The 9,600-nt window shown below is 37.9% G+C and overlaps 1 pseudogene; it reads left to right on the top strand.

The window, feature by feature from the left end:
• The first annotated feature begins 5,147 nt into the window (after positions 1-5,147).
• On the top strand, positions 5,148-5,279 carry LOC127488239 (U4 spliceosomal RNA; annotated as a pseudogene).
• The last annotated feature ends 4,321 nt before the right edge of the window (positions 5,280-9,600 follow it).

Genomic DNA, 9,600 nt, shown 5'->3' with positions numbered 1-9,600 from the left:
ATATTTGATCAAGGATCTAAAACCAATTCCTGGAGCAAGGACAGTCTATTCAATAAATGGTGCTGGGAAAACTGGATTTCCACGTGCAGAAGCATGAAGCAAAACCCCTACCTTACGCCTTACACAAAAATCCACTAAACATGGATTAAAGACCTAAATCTATGATCTGACACCATCAAGTTATTAGAGAACATTGGAGAAACCCTTCAAGATATTGGCACAGGCAAAGAGTTTCTGGAAAAGACCCAGGAGGCACAGGCAGTCAAAGCCAAAATCAACTATTGGGATTGCATCAAATTGAGAAGTTTCTGTACTGCCAAAGAAACAGTCCGGAGAGTGAAGAGACAACCGACAGAATGGGAAAAATATTTGCAATCTATGTAACAGATAAAGGGTTAATAACCAGAATCTACAAAGAGATCAAGAAACTCCACAAAAACAAAACCAACAACCCAATTAAGAGATGGGCCAAGGACCTCAATAGACATTTTTCAAGAGAGGAAATCCAAATGGTCAACAGGCACATGAAAAAATGCTCAAGGTCATTAGCAATCAGGGAAATGCAAATCAAAACCACAATGAGGTTTCACCTCACCCCGGTTAGAATGGCTCACATTCAGAAATCTACCAACAACAGATGCTGACGAGGATGTGGGGAAAAAGGGACACTAACCCACTGTTGGTGGCAATGCAAACTGGTCAAGCCACTATGGAAGTCACTCTGGAGATTCCTCAGAAACCTGAAGATAACCCTACCGTTCGACCCAGCCATCCCACTCCTTGGAATTTACCCAAAGGAGTTTAAATTGATAAAGAAAAAAGTGGTCTGCACCCAAATGTTTATTGCAGCTCAATTCACAATAGCTAAGACCTGGAACCAACCTAAATGCCCATCAACAGTAGACTGGATAAAGAAATTATGGGATATGTACTCTTTAGAATACTATACCGCAGTAAGAAACAACGAAATCCAGTCATTTGCAACAAAATGGAGGAATCTGGAACACATCATGCTGAGTGAAGTAAGCCAGTCCCAAAGGGACAAATACCATATGTTCTCCCTGATTGGTGACAACTGACTGAACACCAAAAAGAAAACCTGTTGAAGTGAAATCGACACTATGGGAAACGGTGACTTGATCAGCATAGCCCTGACTGTTAATGAACAACTTAATACATTATCCCTCTTAGTAGTTTTTTTTGTCTGTTCTACTTAATATGACTGGTTTAATTTTGTAATTAATACAGTTATTCTTAAGTGTTGAAATTTAACTGAAATGTGATCCCTGTTAAACATAAGAGGGGGGATAAGAGAGGGAAGAGATGTACAATTTGGGGCATGCTCAAGCTGACTTCCCCCAAATGGTAGAGTTAGAAACATACCAGGGGATTCCAATTTAATCCCATCTAGGTGGCATGTGCCAATGCCATCTCACTAGTCCAAATGATCAATTTCAGTTCACAATTGATCATAATGAAAGGACTAAGAGTCAAAGGGAGCACATAAACAAGTCTAGTACCTGCTAATACTAACCGATGGAATAAATAAAGGGGAGAGTGATCCAACATGGGAAGCGAGATACTCAGCAGACTCACAGAATGCCAGATGTCCTACATAGCACTCTGGCCTCAGAATCAGCCCTAAAGGCATTCAGATCTGGCTGAAAAGCCCATGAGAGCATTTAAGGCATGGAAAGCCAAGACACTCTGGCTAAAGATCTCTGCGAGTGATATCCCAGTGGAAAGAACAGGTCTTCAAAGAAGGAGGTACCTTTCTCTGAAGGGAGGAGAGAACCTCCACTTTGACTATGACCGTGTCTAAACAAGATAAGAATCGGAGAACTCAGAGGGCTTCCATAGCCTTGGAAACTCATGACTGGAGTATAGGGAGACTACTGATGCCATAGACAGGAGTGTCAATTGGTAAAGTCAACAACAGGAGTCACTGTGCACTTACTCCTCATGTAGGATCTCTGTCCTTAACGTGCTGTGTATTGAGATTTAATGCTATAACGAGTACTCAAACAATATATTTCACTTTGTGTTTCTATGGGGGTGCAAACTGTTGAAATCTTTACTTAATGTACACTAAACTGATCTTCTGTAAAAAAAAAAAAAAAGAAAGAAAGAAATTATCAATTCCCAACTTGACTCTCACTGGGATTAAACATGACAATAGGTCTGATCTGATTTCATCATCATTTAAAAAAAAATCATCTATTATTTTTCACTTTATGTTTCTGTGTGGGAGCAAACTGTTGAAATACTTACTTAAGGTATACTAAGCTGATCTTCTGTATATTAAGATAATCAAAAATGAATCTTGATGTGAATGGAAGGGGAGAGGGAGTGGGAAAGGGGAGGGATGCAGGTGGGAGAGACGATATGGGGGGGAAGCCATTGTAATCCATAAATCGTACTTTGGAAATTTATATTCATTAAATAAAAGATAAAAAAAGTACCTGGGACCTTGTGATCCATGGGAGAGACCTGGATAAATCTCTTGGTTCCTGGATTGAGTATAACCTAGCCCTAGCCATTGCAGACATTTGGGGAGTGATCTGGAAAGTGAAAGTGCTCTTTCTCTCTGTCTCCCCCTATCTCTTTTTTAAAAAGATGTATGTATGTATGTATGTAATTATTTGAAAGGCAGAGTTAGAGAGAGAGATGGACAGAGAGAAGTCCCCCATCTGCTCGTCACTGTCTGAATGAACACAGCAGTCAGAGATGAGCCTGTCCAAAGCCAGGAGCCAGGAACTCCCTCTAGGTGCAGGACTCCAAGCACCTGGGCCATCCTCTGCTGCCTTCTCAGACACACATTCAGGGAGCTGGATCAGAAGTGGAGCAGTCAGGATTCAAACCAGTGCCCATATGGGATGCTGGCACTGCAGTCAGAAGCTTAACATGCTATGCCACAATAAGTTTTATTGTAGTTGAGTCCCTTCGGTCTTTATAGATATTGGATATTAACCCTTTATCAATTATATAGAGTGCAACTACATTCTTCCGTTCTGTATGTTCACTTTGCTGCTGAGTGTTTTCTTTGCAACACAGAAGCTTCTTTGCTTTTGGCTCTTTCTTCTTTCATTGCCTGTGCTTCTGGGGTCTTTTCCAAGACATTTTTGCCTATGCCAATGTCTTTCAGAGTTTCCCCAATGGTTTCCTCTAGTAATTTTATAATATCAGGACATAGATGTAGATCCTTGATCAATTGTGAGTTTATTTTGTATAGGGTGTTAATACAGGTCTTATTTCATGCTTCTGAATGTAGAGGTCCAATTTCTCCAGCACCATTTGTTAAAGAGATAGTCCTTTCTTCAGAGATTGATTTTTAGTTCATTGGTTGATTGTGGATGCATGGATTAACTTCTGTGGTTTATATTTTGTTTCTTTGGTGTACATGTCTATTTTTGTGCCACTTCTAGGCTGTTTTGTTTATAACTGCCCTGGCCCTGTAGTACGTCTTGAAATCTAGTATTGTGATGATTCTGACTTTATTTTCCTGTTTAAAGTTGCTTTAGTTATTTGGGGTCTCTAGTGTTTCCATACAAATCTGAGAATAATGTCCTTGGTATTTTTACTGGGATTTCATTGAATCTATAGATTGCTTTGGCTAGTTTGAACATTTTTATGATATTAATTCTTCCAATCCACAAACATAGAAGATTTTTCCATTTTCTTGTGTGTTCTTCTGTTTTTTTTTTTAACATTTTATAATTTCCATTGTGGAGATCTTTCACATCTTTAGTTAAATTTTTTCCAAGATATTTAATTTTTGGGTAAACATGTTTATAGCAAAACTTCCCAAGTGTTTCAAGGATTATTTTTTGATACAACATTAAAACTATAAAAGGCATTGTTAAATACCCATCCCAGATAAATAATTTCTGTCAAATCATGTGAAAGTAGATATAATTATAGATGTGAATTTTAATTACAAATATAGATATTGATGAATCCCTCAAAATTCACTATGGTATTTTTGTTTAAATTTTAAGTCATTCCTGAATATAAACTCATGAGTATCATAAAATTTGTGGCAGTGAAGAGTGTTCATAACTTACATTCCTACTTTCTCTGAATTCTGAATGATTTAAAGCTAGACATGGAAGGAAATGTGAGCTTTATAGCCCACAGAGTTATTAGTCTTGGTGCTTAGCAAAAAAGACTCTCTTCTGTTGCCCCAGTACCTTGCATTCTTACCTAGTCACTTGCAGTGCACAGATTATGTTCTAAATTTACAGTATAAATGAGGGCAGACAAGAACTCATGTTCATTTGTAGGCATCCTAAAAACATCCTAAGTACAACAAAATGTGGTATGGTAGCTCATTTACTCCTTCCCATATCTCCAATCATGTAAGACATTAAGAAATCCCATATAGAGGAACAACTGGGGAGGGGTCAGGAGCAATGCTCTAATATTTAGGCATTTTTCTTTGTGGAGTGGGCTGAATCCTTGTCAGTCTAAATTCAAACACTCTGCCCCCCAAAAAACAAGAAGGCTAGAAAAGTGATCATACCCAAATTTCTTCTTTTAACTGTAGAGAATCACTTGTGTGGGGCCAGCATTGTGGCACAGCAGATAAAGCTGTTGCCTGCAGTGCTGGCATCCCACACGGGTGGTGGTTAGAGACCTAGCTGCTCCCCTTCCAATCCATCTCTCTGCTATGGCCTGGAAAAGCAATAGAAAATGGCCCAAGTCCTTGCGCCCGTGCACCCACATGGGAGACCTGGAAGAAGCTCCTGGATCCTGGCTTCAGATCAGTGCAGCTCCCACTGTTGCAGCCATTTGGGGAGTGAACCAGCATATAGAAGACCTCTCTCTGACCGCTTCTGCCTCTGCCTCTCTGTAACTCTGACTTTCAAATAAATAAATATTAAAAAAGAGGATTTCTTGTGCCAACTACAGTCACCATATTAAATACTGAGAAGAATGTGAAAACTTTGAATTTGAGCAAGGAATTCCTCTCATATGACATGGGTATGAATCTATTGTAAGAACAATATGTATAAGTACATGTTCATAGAATATTCCTGCAGTGGTTTTAGAGTTCTGTGGACTTCAATTTTGTAAAACGATGCCAAATTATCTTTACTTGTTTTCTCAAGAGATATATCAATTATTTTTCTTTGAAGTGAAGAGACAGCTTTGCACAGTGGCAGTATTGTTGCCAATGTGGTTTATCCGAGGTGCGATTATTGTTAATTGAAATCAAGAAACAAATTGTAAATGGTTGGAAGCAATTAATTCTGGTAGGTGGTAGTTTGCAATAACCAGTAAGGATGAATGAAAATACTTATATATAGATAATGTTACAATTTTAAACTGCAAATGAAGTAAAAAATGCATTTCAAAATGAACATTTTATAAATGGTCAAAAATAAACATTATAAATTCTCTCCTTAAAATGTATTTCACTTTATAAACTCTCACTTCTTATTCTCAAGACATTAAACTGTGACATGCTTTTATTGGGAAGCAAAGAAAAATGTTCCATTTCACAATATTGAAAACATACAATTTTAAGTTTTGTTGAACAGTTTGTAATAGTTGTACTTAAATTTTTAGGCATAAATATATTTTCTTCATGATGCACTATGATAGATATATTATTTTAAAGGTAGTGGAATATCTGGGGTAAGTGATCTAACAGATTTGTTTTCATTAGAGCCAGCAACTTGCCCCTGTGTATCTAAACTTAGACTGAGTTTCATATCACAACATAATTTACCTTCTGTCCAGGAAAAGTAAAGGATGTTAGATTTCAAATCACAAAATAAGACAGTCCAATTTACTTCTGGTTCTCAGTGATATATTTTTTTTATCTTTTATTTAATGAATATAAATTTCCAAAGTACGACTCATGTGTTACAATGGCTTCCCCCCCCATACCGTCCCTCCCACCCACAACCCTCCCCTTTCCCACTCCCTCTCCCCTTCCATTCACATCAAGATTCATTTTCGATTATCTTAATATACAGAAGATCAGCTTAGTATACCTTAAGTAAGTATTTCAACAGTTTGCTCCCACACAGAAACATAAAGTGAAAAATAATAGATGATTTTTTTTAAATGATGATGAAATCAGATCAGACCTATGGTCATGTTTAATCCCAGTGAGAGTCAAGTTGGGAATTGATAATTTCTTTCTTTTTTTTTTTTTACAGAAGATCACTTTAGTGTACATTAAGTAAAGATTTCAGTCGTTTGCACTCCCATAGAAACACAAAGTGAAATATATTGTTTGAGTACTCGTTATAGCATTAAGCCTCAGTGTACAGCACGTTAAGGACAGAGATCCTACATGAGGAGTAAGTGCACAGTGACTCCTGTTGTTGACTTTACCAATTGACACTCCTGTTTATGGCATCAGTAATCTCCCTATGCACCAGTTATGAGTTTCCAAGGCTATGGAAGCCCCTTGAGTTCTCCGACTCTTATCTTGTTTAGACACGGTCATAGTCAAAGTGGAGGTTCTCTCCTCCCTTCAGAGAAAGGCACCTCCCTCTTTGAAGACCTGTTCTTTCCACTGGGATCTCACTCACAGAGATCTTTTTGCCAGAGTCTCAGTGATATATTTAGTGTGGTTTATAACACCATGCATTCATGAAAGCTAGATGTTTATTCAAAAGTTCACATTTGTACCTTTTTTTTTTCTTTAGCTCTATAGGTCTAAAATTTTCCTAAAGGACAAGTTTTTTTAAAATACATGTTCATATGTGTCTTCTGCTGTAATCAATTTCTAAAGTGTATATACTGACAAGAAGAACCGTACACAAAGTACGGTCATTGAACAAGATATATCTCCTGAGAGGGGCTCCAGGCGGCTCAGCCAGTGCTACTGTTTGTGTTTCCCACACCGCAGGAGCCCTCAGGAGGACGCTAGGACTCCAGTATGCAGTGGGCTGGCTGTCAGAACCACGGGGTGGTGTGCAGTCCCCACCTGCAGCTTCTTCGAACCCTGGGGCATCAGCTTTCCAATCTCTGTGTGGTGAGAGAGAACTTGAACTTCCTGTATGACCCGATTTCCTTGAGTGAGGCAGCAGATCTCAAGCAGTCCTCTCTGCGTAGGGGTCTGGGTCAGTTTTCTTGTTGCTAATTGTGCAGCAGCACAGGCTAGGTGGGTGAGAAGAAAGCGGTATTATTAACCTCACGGTTTTGGTGCAGGGTCTAGGGGCAGCATCCGGTGATGGTCTTCTTGTTGGTAGAGGCCTGGGTGGCACAGAAACCAGTGGACAGACAGAAGGGTTGCAGAGGGGGCCAATCCAAAGTGGTCTATGTTGCTGTCAGCTAGGGATAAGGCATTAATCCATGAACACATGAATGGATCCTGATCACTTCCTGCAGGGCCTCACCTGTTCTCACTGCTGAATTTCTCATCACTGGATTAACCGTGCCCATGAGTTTCAGAGGGGATAAACCATGTTTAATACAGAGCATGCAGGCTTGCAGGAGGTCCCTAAATTTCCAGGTCTCCTCCCACCTAGTTTTGAGATTTAGTGCTTCTGCCCCTCATGTGGAAGAAGGCACCCTTTCTTAGGGCTTTCAAGGAAAGAAGGAAAGGACTTCAAGCTTTTCTTCCTACTAGGATCACCTATTATTTTCATTGCTTGCAACCTCATCAGATTTTCTGAATCACGATGCATATTGCCTGAGTATTACCAAGAAAATCTTACAAGTTGTCATGTGACATGCTAGAAAGGACCTGTGTGTGTTAAATGTCCTTATGTACTTCTGGTGTCATGTCAGGGATTTTGTGCTTCAAAAAATGTTCCCAAGTTCATATGTTTATATTTGTTTTTGACAGGCAGAGTTAGACAGTGAAAGACAGAGAGAAAGGTCTTCCTTCCATTGGTTCACCCCCAAAATGGCTGCTATGGCTGACATGCTGCGCTGATCCAAAGCCTGAAGCCAGGTGCTTCCTCCTGGTCTCCCATGTGGGTGCAGGGCCCAAGTACTTGGGCCATCCTCCTGCCTTCCTGGGCAGCAGCAGAGAGCTAGACTGGAAGAGGAGGAACTGGGAATAGAACTCGGGGCCCCAACCGGGACTAGAACCCAGGGTACTGGCACCGCAGGCAGAGGATCAGCCAAGTGAGTCATGGTGCCAGCCTATGGACTTTTTTTAAGCAGTTCATAGTGAACAACATTTTCATTATTTTCAGTTCAGGAGAGCCAAAGTGTTATCTTGTAGATTTTTTTTTTAACAATAAGCTAAGAAAAATCCTGTAGTACTTATAATATACAAATGAACTATACTATTAGATATAAATTAAATGTTATATTTTTATGAAGATAATTGCCTAGTAATAAAAGCAAATTTCAGTTTATTGATTTATAGAATTTCTCTTTTGGAAGGGAACCTTCAATATCAGCCAGTTTCATTCAAATTATAATATTTTTCACTTTTAAGCAATCTCTGGTGTTATTAAGATTTCTTCACTAAACTTACACATTAATAGAATTATCTTAAAATACATTATTAATTACTTAAATACATTAATATAACACATCAGAAAACAAGCCCTACTACCTGCTATTGATTATAGTTATCAGAAGTATTAAGATGTTGTCACAAATTTGAACCAAAAAACTTTTTTGTCTCTGAAGTGATTTTTCAGGAATAATGAATAATGGAAATCTATAAGAGATGTTTGGATAACATTTGCCTCATGGACAATTCATAGAAATATAGTTATTTATCTCTAGTTGTAGGCTTAATTTTGAAGTTATCATTTGTATGGCAATTGTGATAATACAAATGACCACAAACCAAATAATAAAATAATTGGAATTCCTATATTTTGAGAAAATGGATAACTTCTCTGTTAATGTACTAAACATAATTTTTCTATACTAATTTATTAGAAACATTTAAAAATATTTCTTTCAATTTGGGGAGAGGTAAAGTAATGAAAAAATCAAACTTTCTGAAAATTAAAGTATTTGCATTTAATTTGTTCATTTTCTGCCTCATCACCAATGTAGTTCTTTAATTGGATAGAAAAAAAGTAGATTCAGAATCTACATTTGTTGACCACTAATAACAGAGTAGGGCAGTGAAGCATCATTAGCCCAATGAAACTTACAGGATTTCAGTGGTGGGGAAATCAGGACTCTCTGAATTTTGTTAGGGAAATGTGTTCTCATTTTATGTGGAGCTGTCCACTTTTGGTATTTTTATTTTAATATATATTTTAAATTTTCAGCAGAACTCAGCACTAGGAGTGTCTACCTTATTTTTTGGGGAAAAATCTGACTAATTTTTAAGAATGGGGCATCAATATTGTTTCATTTTCTCAGTTTTGAATATAGTGTGTCATTCTGTGAAAACCACCTTGCCAGTGTGCTTTTCGTTTAGTTTTGCTTTTTAAGTGCAAACTTGAAAGTTTTACTTATAAAAAGTGACCTTTATGTTTTTCCATATGATTGACAGAGCTTTTACCCAGTTATCTTTATTGTATGGCAATAAATCTATTCTATAAATATTAACAAATGCATTAAAACTGCAAATAATCACTATGGTATGCTTGCTGGTTTTATTTATGATGATGTATTGATCATCTCTGTCAGGTACTGTGATAGATATGTCTATTGGAA

Source organism: Oryctolagus cuniculus, chromosome 2, assembly GCF_964237555.1.
Source record: "Oryctolagus cuniculus chromosome 2, mOryCun1.1, whole genome shotgun sequence".
NCBI classification, from domain to species: Eukaryota; Metazoa; Chordata; class Mammalia; order Lagomorpha; family Leporidae; genus Oryctolagus; species Oryctolagus cuniculus.
This window is presented reverse-complemented; position numbering and strand designations above follow the sequence as displayed.